Source organism: Gorilla gorilla, chromosome 10 (assembly GCF_029281585.2).
Source record: "Gorilla gorilla gorilla isolate KB3781 chromosome 10, NHGRI_mGorGor1-v2.1_pri, whole genome shotgun sequence".
NCBI lineage: Eukaryota > Metazoa > Chordata > Mammalia > Primates > Hominidae > Gorilla > Gorilla gorilla.
The window spans coordinates 71,211,142-71,226,518 of record NC_073234.2 but is presented as its reverse complement, the minus strand read 5'-3'; the positions used below and the strand labels follow the sequence as shown (position 1 = coordinate 71,226,518).

Here is a 15,377-nt window from a genome sequence, read left to right as displayed (position 1 = left end):
TCTCTATATATCCTGTAGGTTCTTTTTCTCTGGAGAAGCCTGACTAATACAGAAGCCATTTGGAATCACTCCAAGAGTGAATTACATTTCAGGGGGTCTATTTGAACTAGCTGTAATCAGCAACTCAAGTATTTCTTTTTAACTCATTGCCTATGAATTACATTTCAAACTAATCAACTTGTTTATTTCTGCTAAAATTTCAGAAACTAAGTGATTAGCTTAAAATTTCTGTCCTGCCCGGTCTTTTTTTTTTTTTTTTTTTTTCCTTAAAAGCAATTTTCTACCACAAATTCTGCTAAGGGGAAGAAAGCCATTAAAATATATTGCCAACAAAACAGAATATACAGCAAAAATAAGCCAGGAATTAAGCATAAATGATTTAGTCATGCATTTTCGTTGGTTAGTCAGAAAAAAACTAAAGAAATTCAAAACAAAAATACATGAAAGGAAAAGGGAAGATGAAACTGTGGGACAGTTGGCATTCATCCACTGGCACTTAATTAAATTGTCTGGCCCCCTTAAATTCAAATCATTTTAATCAAGAAAATAAACATTAAAAATCCAGAATGAATTAAGTTCAAAAAGATAATCAGAGCTCTGTTGTTCTGCCTTTGAGAAAACTTTTCAGTGAAGAAATAACAGAAGCCCAAAATATTTCTTTGTCATATGAATATGCCTGCAATAGGTACATATGCAAGTACATTTTAAAACATTTAAGCAGTAATTGTTTGCTATATATAAGAATATTGCTGCTCAAAATCAAAAGATCCATCTGATTCTTTCACTTATGAATCCTTTGTTTCTATAAAGACGTAGTAGGTTGACCTATTTTATAAGCTTTCTTCTTTGTGGGGAAGCACATTGTCTACTTTGTCAAGGACACCAGCCTCAATTTCAAATAGCTTTAAGACCAGCATGCAGCAGCTCACCCTGCCCTAGCTCCTTCTGCTCTGCTCACCAGGCATTGGCGATCTGACCTGCCTGCCTAGGCTGCCCTCTATTTTTGCCCTCACCACTCCAAGTGTTAGCACAGATGCTTTAAAGGGCCTCCAGATCTCACCTGGCACCAGCTACGATAGGTTGATGCAGGTCTCACTTGCTTTCTGCTCATGAACATCCTTGGCAACTCATTATCTTGTCAGTAACCTTCTCCAAGACCAACCAAAGAAAGTTACTATCAGCACTTTTCTTCTCAATAGAACCACAATTTCCATGTAAATTCAATAGATGTGCAGAACCTGCCTTATGCTTACACTCAACAGTGATAACTGCCGCCCCCACCCCCCCACCCCCACAGACACACACTCGCAATGCATGGTTGGATGGTTTATGTGTCACCAACAGCAAGTATCAGTGGAGTTCAAGAAATGAAAGATTGATAAAGAATGTAGGAATACCAAACCTGTCAATTATCTAGACAAAATTTAGACAGGTGGAAGGGAGGGATGGGAACAGACCTGGCAAAGGCCACTAAATAAAAAAGGCTTTATATTATGAACAAATGTGACATTTCTGTAGAACAATAAAATTACGGTTCAGATTGTGTACTATATAGGAGAAATAATTATGAAATAAGGTTGGAGAGATGGCCATTTTTAGCAGGCTGCAGAGAACCTTAAATTCCAGGTGGTATAATAAAACATGCTTTTGCAGTTGACTCTAGAGGGGATTTTAAATAGAAAAGGAGATCTGGAAAAATCAGTAAGATAGGAAGATTGATTTGGGATGAAACTTACTAATAGAGCACAAAATGGGGATGGTCTTGATGCAGGCAGACAGTGGTAGCAGAAGAAAGAAAGAGAAGAAAGGCTGCTTCAAGGCAACAAAGCAAAACATAGCCAGGACTCTGATCCCAATGTACAAGAAGGAAAGGGAATTTGTTGAAGATGACTCCAGTTTCTAATTTAGGTGAGTGGAAATTGGTAGTGCTTTGCCAGAATAAAGCATATGAGAATAGAATAAGTTGTAAGGGAAGAAAAGAAGTTCTTTTGTTGGCTGCAGGAGCTTGGGACTATGAAAAGAAACTTGCTGCTCAAGGATGTTGTGGTGAGAATATTAGCTTAAGGCCATATAGCTCTAGCCCAAGGTGAACTGGGCTAGATGAGCTCCAGGGTCCTGCATAACTCTTGTATTTCTAGCTAAGTAGATGGTGCATTGAGTTAGGGGAGATATTGTTTTCCTGATGATCTCAGGAATTTGAGTCACTTAAAGAGCCAGAAGACCTGGTTTCTTTTCTGTCTAGTTCTTTATCACCTCTGAGCTCTAAAATCAGTTAAGTATGAATAACCAAATCACAGGTTCAGTTGGGCAGAGGTTCACTCTTCTGTAAACAATGAGATTTATTTCAATCCTGATCTTTCTGCAGGTTCCCCGTTAGCTTCCCTTTGGATGTCCTCATAGTAGCTGGCATCACCGCTACTCACTCATCCACATGTACCTCACTCACTGACATTAAACGTAGAGTGCAGTGACCAATAATTCTCTGGTTGGTCTCCCATTGACTTCAAGATCTTCTGGCTTATAAAGCGCAAAGATCCATACAGGGTAGTTCAAGTAAAGATAAGGTTGACTGAGAATAGAGGAATCTCATAGAAGCCAAGGGCAGGAAATAATAGGAACATGAAGCATCTTGGAAACCAGACCAGATGGCGGCGTGGAAGCGAGGTAGCACCCTCTCTCCCAGCCACAGGCCTCCTGCACAGCTGCCTGGCTTCACTCTGCGCACTTGCCCCACCTCCCCTCTCTGCTCAGGGGCTTCTCCTGCTTGTTCATAACTAGTCAGAGGGATGTCCCCAGCCTCTCCTCTCCCTTTTTTATTTATTTTTATTTATTTATTTATTTATTTATTTATTTATTTATTTATTTATTTTTTTGAGTCAGAGTTTCACTTTTGTTGCCCAGGCTGGAGTGCAATGGTGCCATTTCAGCTCACCACAACCTCCGCCTCTGGGCTCAAGCGATTTTCCTGCTTCAGCCTCCTGAGTAGCTGGAATTGCAGGCACCCGCTACCATGGCAGGCTAATTTTTGTACTTTTAGTAGACACGGGGTTTCACCATGTTGGCCAGGCTGGTCTCAAACTCCTGAACTCCAGCCATCTGCCTGCCCTGGCCTCCCAAAGTGCTGGGATTACAGATGTGAGCCACCACGCCCAGCCCCCAGCCTCTCCTTTTCTCTTTTCTTTACACACCTGTCATTTCAGTCTTCATAAACATTGCCACATCCTCAGGCTTTGAATTCCTGAGAACAGCACCAGTTTGGTTTACCTCATCTTTTGGAATCAAGTCTCACAAGTTGCTGAATTTCAACTCTCCTGATCTTTCAGGTCGTAGTGTAGATGTCACTATTCTTGATGAGACTTCCCTGTCAACCCCCGACCCCTTGAGCCAGGCTGCTGTTTCACAGCATTGGGGCATAAATGTGCCTGTCCTCCCCACTAAAACAGAAGCTGCTTGGGGGTAGGGACTGTGTTTTTTATATATTATTTCTCTAGCAGCCAGCTCTTTAAGTAAATAAATATCGATTCCATCGGTTTTGCTAAATCAACCCTATATTAAAATAATCCCTTCAAGTTTGGAAATACTTCAAGTCTGTACTTTTTGCTCTTGCTGAGGTCACCTTATATGTCTACATTTCTGCAAAAGTACCTGCGATCCTTCCAGTTGTTCCAGCATCTGGCTGAGGACACACACTGAAGATCTGCTCCTTTTGTCTAACCCCGTGGCACCTTGTGAAATCAACCAGCACAAAATGCGTAAGAATTCTGTCCTAATCATAGGCTACAGAGATGTCAATTTGCAAGTAAAGTTATACCAGATTCTATTTTATTTTGCATTGAACAATGCAGCAGCTTAAATGAGGACTTTTCTTATCCTGGATCATATAAAGGGAATCTGAAATGCATTAAGATTCACTGAATTTTGTATATGGCATTACTACAGTTATCTTATTGACAGAGATAGAGTAATAGGGGTAAAAAATAAAAATAAACTACATCTAAGAAATTCTAAACCACACACTTACCAAAAAGCAAGTGAGCCCCTCTGCAAAACGTATAGTTGGTTCATTTCTTACATAGAGTCTTGTTCTGCTCTATAAAGCATTTAACATTTATTTTAAATCTATATATTTCTTTTCTCTCTGTTTTCCTTCAGCAACCTTGTACTAATATACACTCAGCATCAGGCCCAGGCCTCCAGACTTCTAGAAATGAATCTTGTTTATCTATTAAACAATGCAGTAAGTGGGTCCCATGTTTTCTGGTTTACAAAGCACTTTCGTATAAGAATCATCTGATACCAACAAAACCCCTTAAATTTTACAATGGAGGAAACAGCCAAAAGAGGTTGTTGTGACTTTCTCAAGGTCACTCCAAGCACACAGCAGGGTCCCATGTAACACTAGGTTGTCTGGCTCCAAATCCATTCTCTCTTCACTGCATCATGTGGCTTCTCATTCCTACTTCTTAATTCTTATGGAGAATGGACAGGGAATATGTTGTGTCAAATATTGCTTCTGTGAAGGTCCCTACCTAGACCCTGGCTGTTCATTTAGCAGTGCAGCCCAGGTGAACTTGAGCTTCCCTGGGACTCAGTCAGGACTGACAGGAGTTGACAATGAGCATAGAATCGCCTTTAACATCACAGCCGATAGAGAACGACACAGCTGAAAAGTTTTGTTAGAGCCTCACACAGCAAGAAATACAATTTTAAATTAAGAGCTTTACACAGTGTTCACTAAATCCTGGCATTCTTGTCATTATGAGAACTATTTTTGCCATTATGTTCCAATTTTTGAAGAAAAGGATTTTCTCCTTAACTTCCATAGGCTTCTCAGCAGTTGAAGATTTTAATGGAAACATAATACGTAGGATTATGTCATTTTCTTAAAGAAGTAAAAAACCAATTACATTGGATCAGTATTTTCCAACTTCTGATCTGTTATCCAGAGACAAAGTTTGTTACCTTCAACATCACCTTCTCAGACACCTTCTGCAGAGGCAACTGATCTCCTCTTCACCTTATCTTGATTTCCTTTCATTTCTAGAATTGAAGATTTTAAAAAATGAATAATCCACCCTAACACTGTGTCATGTGAGTTTTAAAACTAAAAGAGCAAACAAGATTACTTCTGTGAATACAGCACTAACTATATGAATACAGAGCTGCACTCATATCTTAGAGAATGTTGTTCTACTCATGGATCCCCAAAGGGGTGACTCTAGAAATCCCAGAAACAGTTAAGCATCTTATTAGATACACAGATTCCCAGGCCCAAACCCAGGATGTACTGGTCCAGGGACTAGCAGCATCAGCATCACCACCTGGGTACATTTTAGAACCACATATTCATAGGTGTGAGGCCCAGAAATCAGTGCTTTATCAAGTCCTCCAGGTGATTCTGATTCATGGTGAAGTTTGAAAAGCACTGATTTAAACAGGAGAATAATCTCAATTCAAAAAAGCATGTACTGAGACCCTCCTAGTAAAGGCCCTGGGTTAGTTGCGGCAGGGAAAAGGAGAAACTCATTTTGTACTGTATTATTTTTTGAATGCTATTTTTCTTCAAACGTTTATTGAGAAGTTACTACATGCTAAGCAGCCTGTTACAGGTTTCTTAAGATGTAAATGTTAGAAAGATACAATACCTAGGCTCAAGGAGCTTACAGTCTACTAAGACTTAAAGCAGAGGCTTGGCAAATTTTTTTCTGTAAAGGGCCAGAGAGTAAATATTTTAGGCTTTGCAGGCCACATGGTCTCTGTCGCGATTCCTCAGCTCTGCTGCTGCGTCGTGAAAGCAGACATAGATAATATGTAAATGAATGAGCATGTCTGTATTCCAACAGAACTTCATTTATGGATATTAATGTCTGGATTTTATACAGTTCTCACATGTCATGAAATATTATCCTTCTCTAGAGTTTTTCAACCATTTAAAAATGTAAAAACAATTTTGGGGGCCTTACAAAAAGACATGGGGGCCAGATTTGTCCTGTGAGCAGTTGTTTCTGGTAGAGTGAAGCCAGTAAAGCAGTCACAAAGAAAACATGAGGGTTCGAGTCTCTGTGACATCATCAATAGAAAATGGAAAGTCAGGGGAAAGCTTTTTTCCAAGGAAAAATGGTGAATGCTTTCTTCAGTAAATAGTATTTTCTGTCATTTCCTATCCTGTTGTTTTCCTACAAAATAGCACAAGCCATTTCTTATATTTCTCTAGAGCAGAAACAGATCCACCCACTTAAGCAAATCTATTCCATCTCCTCATCCACACTATATTTCATAAATATAACACAGTGTTGAGGGAGGTCTTTATGTTCTTTCCCCATGGATCCAATTGTATCCATTTATTTAGATACAAAAGACAACGTTTTCAATATTAAAAAAGGCAGAACATCTTCCATCAAGCATACACCACACTACTTACATTCTCCCTCAATCACAAGGGGGCGGAGATTGGCCATGTTACACACAACGTTCGCGTCTGTCTCTAAAACTGCTGACTTGTATTGTCTACTGCTGGCTCCAACATTTTGCAGGATCATAATTAACTCACGATTTTTGTTTGTTTTTCATCTGAGCTTCCCACAGTTAAGCGTCTAAGAGTCCAGTTTTTAAAGATTAATATTCACAGAAATATAAATGCCGCTACTCTGACAGAGCAAGTGACATATGATAAGAAAGTTCCGGCAAGAAGTCCTGGAAGCAACAGAGAAGCAGCAGTTGCTAGGAGTAAAAGAAAGGATGTTCCCAGAAAAGGAAGAAGCTCGTGAAACAGCTTTGAGCAGGATGGACCTTGGTATATTTGGGACACTGAAAATAATTTAGGATGGATAGTGCCTAATGGTAAAGAGGAAGGGCAAGGGAGGTGTTGTGTCAAGAGATGAGCCTGAGAAGATCAGCAAAGGCCAGATTACAATCACATACCTTGCCAAGAAATATTAGTCTCTACCCTAAAGTTTACAGGAAATCACTTAGTATTTTAAGCCAATTAGAAAAATCAAGTGGCAGCAGTGTGGAGATGGATCTGCAGAGGGACAAGAGCTGGGGCAGGGAGACGAGATAGGAGGATATTTGCAGTAATCCAGGTGAGACAGGATGAGGGCCTTCACTAAGGTGTTGGCAGTGGGGAAGAGGATAAGGGGTGAAATTCTAGAGAAATTAAAAAATCAAAACTATAGGTCCCGGTGATTGCTTGACTGTGGCAGCTGTGAAGAAGTGACAGTAGTCAACATGATTGCCAGGTATTTTGGCCTGGACAAGTAGTAAGATGATGGAACCCTGGCGGCTTCTGTAGGCAGAAGGAAGTTGTTCAGAGACAGCAGTTATTCCTTGCAGGTTGTTAATTTGTAGACTGCCTTTCACTTTTGCTCTAACCAAAATACAATGACTCCTTTATCCTTTAACTTTTCATTACGGTTTTCTATACAACTGGAAAGTAGACACACTTATAATTCAATGTCATGTCATTCAATTAATCAGCATGCTCTATTCACTACAGCTTGGAAAAGTTATTGATCAAACATGTGGAAATGCTGACAGCCTACAGTTGGCTGTTTGAGATAAAATAGAAATGTGAAAGATGAAATGATTCTTGTCACTAGCATATTTTGAATAATTATTCTTGATTAGTAGTGGTCCCCTGTGTGGTTTGACAGGCTAACTGATCAAAATTAAGAACGCAAGTTCCAAAAGTCATCCAAACTTTCGGGAACATAAACTCCATCTAAGTTATGCTGTTAACTCTTTTTAGGAAGTACTCATGCTGCTGGTCTTCCGAGTATCCCACTTACAAGTGAGCAGTGAGATCAGTTATCAACTCAGCACAACTTCAAAGGGTCAGGAAGATGCTCTTAGAGTAACATTAATCTATCTCACTGGAGGAAGAGAGAATCTTTTCTGCTTAATTAAAAGCTGTAGCATTAACTTAAAAGTTAGGATGTGATAGTAGAATAATTTCAAATTTTATAGCCAGAATAGCAAAGTTCAAGGACTGACAATGCTATATGACTAACAGCAAGTCACTGAACCTCTTGGACTAAGTTTGCTCATTTGTAAATTTGGAAACCATTTGCCCATCCCACTAAACACCCAAGGGCTTTGCAAGGTTAAAAAATAGGTAACAGTTGGGAAAGCACTCTACACTTGTAGCATTCCTATGTGTATACAAATGATCACAATTACTATTGCCATTATTATTATCACAACTCTTTTGGTTAAGTCATATAGTATGGAGAATTATTCTAGAATAATGCATCTGAGATGAACATGAGGGAAAGATGAATTGGGGTGAATGACACTCTTTGCCTTCTCACATAAACATGCCTCAATAGTTTCCCCCAGTCTCCCAGTTCAGCTAAGGCAAAAGAAAGTTTTGAAAAGAATAGACAAACAGGTGACAAGCTACTTCCTCCTAGCTGAATGCAAAAAAAAAGAGAAAATCCAAGAAAGAAGGAAATCCAGAGAGAAACACACAAGATGATACAACTAGAAACAGGAAAACACAGCAACAGCAGCAAATGTCAACAAGCTACCCTAGAACACAAGTAAGATTTTTGAAAACCCTTGTTTTAGTAGTAGGGCAACTACTACAGGGACAAAAAAAAAAACTAAAAAAATACCGATCACCTGAAAATGACTTTACATGATTGTAGAGTAATTTACTCTGAGTACTTAAAAGAAAATATTACCAAAACAGATTACAAAAAACGCTATAAAAAATTGTGTGAAATTTATAAATCCTATAAAAGATGTCACATAGCAGAGCAGTCCAGTAGGAGCAAAACCAACATCCTGAAGGAAGAAATCATGATGGTAAAAACAGACTAACAGAGCAAGTGAAAGCACAGCTAAGTTACACAGCTAATGACAGAGAAAAAGAAATCACAGAACTCAGGAACAAGCCAACAAAATCCAAACTGAGAATAATCAGAGTACCAAAAGACATAGAAATGCAAGCAAATTGTCAACCTTTCACAGGTAGTGAATTAAATATAATCTTATGTAACGTCAAGACATCAAATTTTATAGAATGTCAAGATGTCACATTTTATAGAATGTCAAGACATCAAATTCTAATACAGAGATCTTGAAGGAATATGAAAATCCATTTGGGGACAGTCCTCATTGAAATGCATCCCAGCACCTACTTGTCACATTTTAAAAGTTTGAAACAAAAGAGCAGAATAATATGAGGTCTTGAGAAGAAAGGAGAGAAAGATAAAGATGTAATTAATGGGATATTTTGGATTGGTTTCTATAGAATGCATTGCCTGAGTACATACATTTAGAGAGACTGCTATAGAGAAGTCAATGGATAAAATTTTCATGAGAGCCTTCTGCTGAGAAATACTATTACTTTTGTTTGTTTGTTTTTTGACAGAGTCTCGCTCTGTTGCCAGGCTGGAGTGCAGTGGCACCATCTTGGCTTGCTGCAATCTCTGCCTCCTGGGATCAAGTAATTCTCCTGCCTCAGCCTCCCAAGTAATAGGGATTACCAGCGTGTGCCACCACACCCAGCTAATTTTTGTATTTTTAGTAGAGAAGAGATTTCACCACGTTGGCCAGGATGGTCTCAATCTCCTGACCTCGTGATCTGCCCATCTCAGCCTCCCAAAGTCCTGGGATTACAGGCATGAGCCACAGCACCCAGCTGAAATACTATTACTTTTATAAAGTGTGTATGTCTGGATTCTTGGGAGTTAAAAGTAAGGTCTGGCAAATGAATGACCTGAAGTATTAATTTTGCCATAATTTCACAAAAGCAATAATATTTTTTCAGGCCACCAGCTGAGAAGAAATCATAACCAAATTTATTTGGCAGCTAAGATGGCACAGTTTGGAAAGCAGTGAGTCAGAGATCAAAGAACAGCAAGGCAGGCACTTCCTTACTGATGGTGTGTCTGGAATTGGTTCCTTCCAGTGGGTTCTTGGTCTCGCTGACTTCAAGAATGAAGCCGCAGACCCTCACGCTGAGTGTTACAGCTCTTAAAAATGGTGTGTCTGGAGTTTGTTCCTTCAGATGTTTAGATGTGTCCGGAGTTTCTTCCTTCCAGTGGGTTCGTGGTCTCGCTGACTTCAGGAGTGAAGCTGCAGACCTTCGCAGTGAGTGTTACAGCTCTTAAAGGTGGTGCGTCCAGAGTTGTTTATTCCTCCCCATGAGCTGGTGGCCTCGCTGACTTCAGGAATGAAGCCACAGACCTTCATGGTGAGTGTTACAGCTCATAAAGATAGTGTGGACCCAAAGAGTGAGCCGCAGCAAGATTTATTGTGAAGAGTGAAAGAACTAAGCTTCCACCATGTGGAAGGGGACCCGAGTGAGTTGCCCACTGTTGGCTTGGGTGGCCAGCTTTTATTCCCTTATTTGGCCCCACCCACGTCCTGCTGATTGGTGCATTTTACAGAGTGCTGATTGGTCCATTTTACAGAGCGCTGACTGGTGCGTTTTTACAGAGTGCTGATTGGTGCTTTTACAATCCTTTAGCTAGACACAGAGTGCTGATTGGTGTGTTTTTACAGAGTGCTGATTGGTGCATTTACAATCCTTTAGCTAGACAGAGTGCTGATTGGTGAGTTTTAACAGTGCTGATTGGTGCATTTACAATTCTCTAGCTGGACAGAAAAGTTCTCCAAGTCCCCACTCGACCCAGGAAGTCCAGCTTGTCAGGCCTCTGAGCCCAAGCTAAGCCATCATATCCCCTGTGACCTGCACATACGCATCCAGATGGCCAGTTCCTGCCTTAACTGATGACATTCCACCACAAAAGAAGTGAAAATGGCCTGTTCCTGCCTTAACTGATGACATTATCTTGTGAAATTCCTTCTCCTGGCTCATCCTGGCTCAAAAGCTCCCCTACTGAGTACCTTGTGACCCCCACTCCTTCCTGCCAGAGAACAACCCCCCTTTGACTATAATTTTCCTTTACTTACCCAAATCTTATAAAACGGCCCCACCCCTATCTCCCTTCGCTGACTCTCTTTTCGGACTCAGCCTGCCTGCACCCAGGTGATTAAAAAGCTTTGTTCCTCACACAAAGCCTGTTTGGTGGTCTCTTCACATGGACACGAGTGAAATTTGGTGCTGTGACTTGGATCGGGGGACCTCCCTTGGGAGATCAATCCCCTGTCCTCCTGCTCTTTGTTCCATGAGAAAGATCCACCTATGACCTCTGGTCCTCAGACCAACCAGCCCAAGGAACATCTCGCCAATTTTAAATCCAGTAAGCGGCCTCTTTTTACTCTCTTCTCCAACCTCTCTCACTATCCCTCAACCTCTTTCTCCTTTCAATCTTGGCGCCACACTTCAATCTCTCCCTTCTCTTAATTTCTGTTCCTTTCCTTTTCTGGTAGAGATGAAAGAGACGCATTTTATCCATGGACCCAAAACTCTGGCACTGGTCACGGACTCGAAGACAGTCTTTTCTTGGTGTTTAATCATGTGGGGACGCCTGCCTGATTATTTACCCACGTTTCAGAGGTGTCTGAACACTTGGGGACGCCTGCCTTGGTCCTTCACCCTTAGCGGCAAGTACCACTTTTCTGGGGGGCAAGAACCCCCCCAACCCCTTCTCCTTCACCCTTAGTGGCAAGTACCACTTTTCTGGTGGGCAAGAACCCCCCAACCCCTTCTCCCTCACCCTTAGAGGCAAGTACTGCTTTTCTGGGGGACAAGAACCCCCCAACCCATTCTCCTTCAACCTTGGAGGCAAGTACCACTTTTCTAGGGGGCAAGAAACCCCCGACCCCTTCTCTCTGTGTCTCTACTCTCTTTTCTCTGGGCTTGCCTCCTTCACTATGGGCAGGCTTCCGCCCTCCATTCCTCCTTCTTCTCCCTTAGCCTGTGTTCTTCAAAACCTAAAACCTCTTCAACTCACATCTGACCTAAAACCTAAATGCCTTATTTACTTCTGCAATGCCGCTTGAACCCAATACAAACTTGACAGTGGTTCCAAACAGCCAGAAAATGGCACTTTCAATTTTTCCATCCTACAAGATCTAAATGATTCTTGTTGTAAAATGGGCAAACGGTCTGCGGTGCCTGACGTCCAGGCATTCTTTCACACATCAGTCCCTCCCTAATCTCTGTTCCCATGCAACTTTTCCTAAATCTTCCTTCTTTCCCTCTTGCCTGTCCCCTCAGTCCCAACCCCGAGCATCACTGAGTCTTTCTAATCTTCCTTTTCTACAGACCCATCTGACCTCTCCTGTCCTCACCAGGCCGAGCTAGGTCCCAATTCTTCCTCAACCTCCACTCCTCCACCCTATAATCCTTTTATCACCTCCCCTCCTCACACCTGGTCTGGCTTACAGTTTCATTCCACGACTAGCCCTCCCCTACCTGCCCAGCAATTTCCTCTCAAAAAGGTGGCTGGAGCTAAAGGCATAGTCAAGGTTAATGCTTTTTCTTTATCCCAAATCAGATAGCGTTTAGACTCTTTTTCATCAAATATAAAAACCCAGCCCAGTTCCTGGCTCATTTGGCAGCAATCCTGGGATGCTTTACCGCCCTAGACCCTAAAAGGTCAAAAGGCTGTCTTACACTCAATATACATTTTATTACCCAATCTGCTCCTGACATTAAATAAAACTCCAAAAATTAAATTCCAGCCCTCAAACCCCACAACGAGACTTAATTAACCTCGCCTTCAAGGTGTACAATAATAGAGTAGAGGCAGCCAAGTAGCAACATAGTTCTGAGTTGCGATTCCTCACCTCCACTGTGAGACAAACTCCAGCCACATCTCCAGCACACAAGAACTTCCAAACACCTAAACCACAGTGGCCAGGTGTTCCTCCAGGCCCGCCTCCCCCAGGAGCTTGCCCCAACTGCCAGAAATCTGGCCACCAGGCCAAGGGATGCCCGCAGCCCGGGATTCCTCCTAAGCCATATCCCATCTGTGTGGGACCCCACTGAAAATCGGACTGTTCAACTTACCTGGCAGCCACTCCTAGACCCCCTGGAACTCTGGCCCAAGGCTCTCCGACTGACTCCTTCCCAGTTCTTCTCGACTTAGTGCCTGAAGACTGACACTGCCCGATCACCTTGGAAGCCCCCTAGACCATCACGGATGCCGAGCTTTGGGTAACTCTCACAGTGGAGGGTAAGTCTGTCCCCTTCTTAATCAATATGAAAGCTACCCACTCCACATTACCTTCTTTTCAAGGGCCTGTTTCCCTTGCCTCCATGACTGTTGTGGGTATTGACGGCCAGGCTTCTAAACCTCTTAAAACTCCCCAACTCTGGTGCCAACTTAGACAACATTTTTTAAGCACTCCTTTTTAGTTATCCCCACCTGCCCAGTTCCCTTATTAGGCTGAGACACTTTAACTAAATTATCTGCTTCCCTGACTATTCCTGGACTACAGCCACACCTCATTGCCACCCTTCTTCCCAATCCAAAGCCTCCTTTGCATCCTCCTCTTGTATCCCCCCCCTTAACCCACAGGTATGGGGTACCTCTACTCCCTCCTTGGCGACCAATCATGCACCCCTTACCATCTCATTAAAACCTAATCAACCTTACCCCACTCAATGCCAATATCCCATCCCACAGCATGCTTTAAAAGGATTAAAGTCTGTTATCACTCACCTGCTACAGCATGGCCTTTTAAAGCCTACAAACTCCCCTTACAATTCCCCCATTTTTCCTGTCCTGAAACCAGACAAGTCTTACAGGTTAGTTCAGGATCTGCACCTTATCAACCAAATTGTTTTGCCTATCCACACTGTGGTGCCAAACCCATATACTCTCCTATCCTCAATACCTCCCTCCACAACCCACTATTCTGTTCTGGATCTCAGACATGCTTTCTGTACTATTCCTTTGCACCCTTCATCCCAGCCTCTCTTCCCTTTCACTTGGACTGACCCTGACACCCATCAGGCTCAGCAAATTACCTGGGCTGTACTGCTGCAAGGCTTCACAGACAGCCCCCATTACTTCAGTCAAGCCCAAATTTCTTCCTCATCTGTTACCTATCTCAGCATAATTCTCACAAAAACACATGTGCTCTCCCTGCCGATCATGTCCAACTGATCTCTCAAACCCCAGCACCTTCTACAAAACAACTCCTTTCTTTCCTAGGCAAGGTTAGATACTTTCGACTTTAGATACCTGGTTTTGCCATCCTAACAAAACCATTATATAAACTCACAAAAGGGAACCTAAATGACCCCATAGATCTTAAATCCTTTCCCCACTCCTCTTTCCATTCCTTGAAGACAGCTTTAGAGACTGCCCACACCCTAGCTTTTCCTGACTCATCCCAACCCTTTTCATTACCCACAGCTGAAGTGTAGGGCTGTGCAGTCAGAATTCTTACACAAGAACCGGGACTGCACCCTGTAGCCTTTTTATCCAAACAACTTGACCTTACTGTTTTGCCTAGCTCTCAAGTCTGCGTGAGGCAGCCACCACCACCCTAATACTTTTAGAGGCCCTTAAAATCACAAACTATGCTCAACTCACTCTCTACAGTTCTCATAACTTCCAAAATCTATTTTCTTCCTCACACCTGACACATATGCTTTCTGCTCCCCGGCTCCTTCAGCTATACTCTCTCTTTGCTGAGTATCCCACAATTACCATTGTTCCTGGCACGGACTTCAATCCGGCCTCCCACATTATTCTGGATACCACACCTGACCCTCATGACTGTATCTCTTTGATCCACCTGACATTCACCCCATTTCCCCATATTTCCTTCTTTCCTGTTCCTCACCCTGATCACATTTGGTTTATTGATGGCAGTTCCACAAGGCCTAATCGCCACTCACCAGCAAAGGCAGGCTATGCTATAATATCATCCACATCTGTCATTGAGGCTACCGCTGTGCCTCCCTCCACTACCTCTCAGCAAGCCAAACTAGTTGCCTTAACTCAAGCCCTCACTCTTGCAAAAGAACTATGCATCCATATTTATACTGACTCTAAATATGCCTTTCATATTCTGCACCACCATGTTGTTATATGGGCTGAAAGAGGTTTCCTCACTATGCAAAGGTCCTCCATCATTAATGCCTCTTTAATAAAAACTCTGCTCAAGGCTGCTTTACTCCCAAAGGAAGCTGGAGTCATTCACTGCAAAGGCCATCAAAAGGCGTGAGATCCCATTGCTCTAGGCAACGCTTATGCTGATAAGGTGGCTAGACAAGCAGCTAGCTTTCCAACTTCTGTCCCTCACGGCTAGTTTTTCTCCTTCACATCGGTCACTCCCACCTACTCCTCCGCTGAAACTTCCACTTATCAATCTCTTCCCACACAAGGCAAATGGTTCTTAGACCAAGGAAAATATCTCCTTCCAGCCTCACGGGCCCATTCTATTCTGTCGTAATTTCATAACCTCTTCCGTGTAGGTTACAAGCCACTAGGCTGTCTCTTAGA

The 15,377-nt window shown here is 42.3% G+C and overlaps 1 long non-coding RNA gene across 1 annotated transcript in view; it reads right to left on the bottom strand.

Annotated features, from left to right (window-relative positions):
* Positions 1 to 5,016, bottom strand: part of LOC129525766 (uncharacterized) — a 50,658-nt gene extending 45,642 nt beyond the window's left edge. The window contains exons 1-2 of the long non-coding RNA XR_008670231.1: positions 4,963 to 5,016; positions 3,646 to 3,725 (exon numbers count right to left, since the gene is read on the bottom strand). This is a non-coding gene — a long non-coding RNA (uncharacterized lncRNA). The remainder of the gene's footprint in view (positions 1 to 3,645; positions 3,726 to 4,962) is intronic.
* Positions 5,017 to 15,377: the final 10,361 nt, after the last annotated feature.